Genomic DNA, 233 nt, shown 5'->3' with positions numbered 1-233 from the left:
GTGTTTTGGGCGTTCAACTCCGGATCATGACGTGTTTCTGGCGTTTAACTCCAGACAGCAGCATGTACTTGGCGTTGAACGCCAAGTTACGTCGTCAATTTCCGAATAAAGTATGGACTTTTATATATTGCTGGAAAGCTCTGGATGTCTACTTTCCAACGCCGTTGAGAGCGCGCTATTTGGAGTTTTGTAGCTCCAGAAAATCCATTTCGAGTGCAGGGAGGTCAGATTCC

Source organism: Arachis duranensis, chromosome 2, assembly GCF_000817695.3.
Source record: "Arachis duranensis cultivar V14167 chromosome 2, aradu.V14167.gnm2.J7QH, whole genome shotgun sequence".
Classification (NCBI taxonomy): domain Eukaryota; kingdom Viridiplantae; phylum Streptophyta; class Magnoliopsida; order Fabales; family Fabaceae; genus Arachis; species Arachis duranensis.
This window is presented reverse-complemented; position numbering follows the sequence as displayed.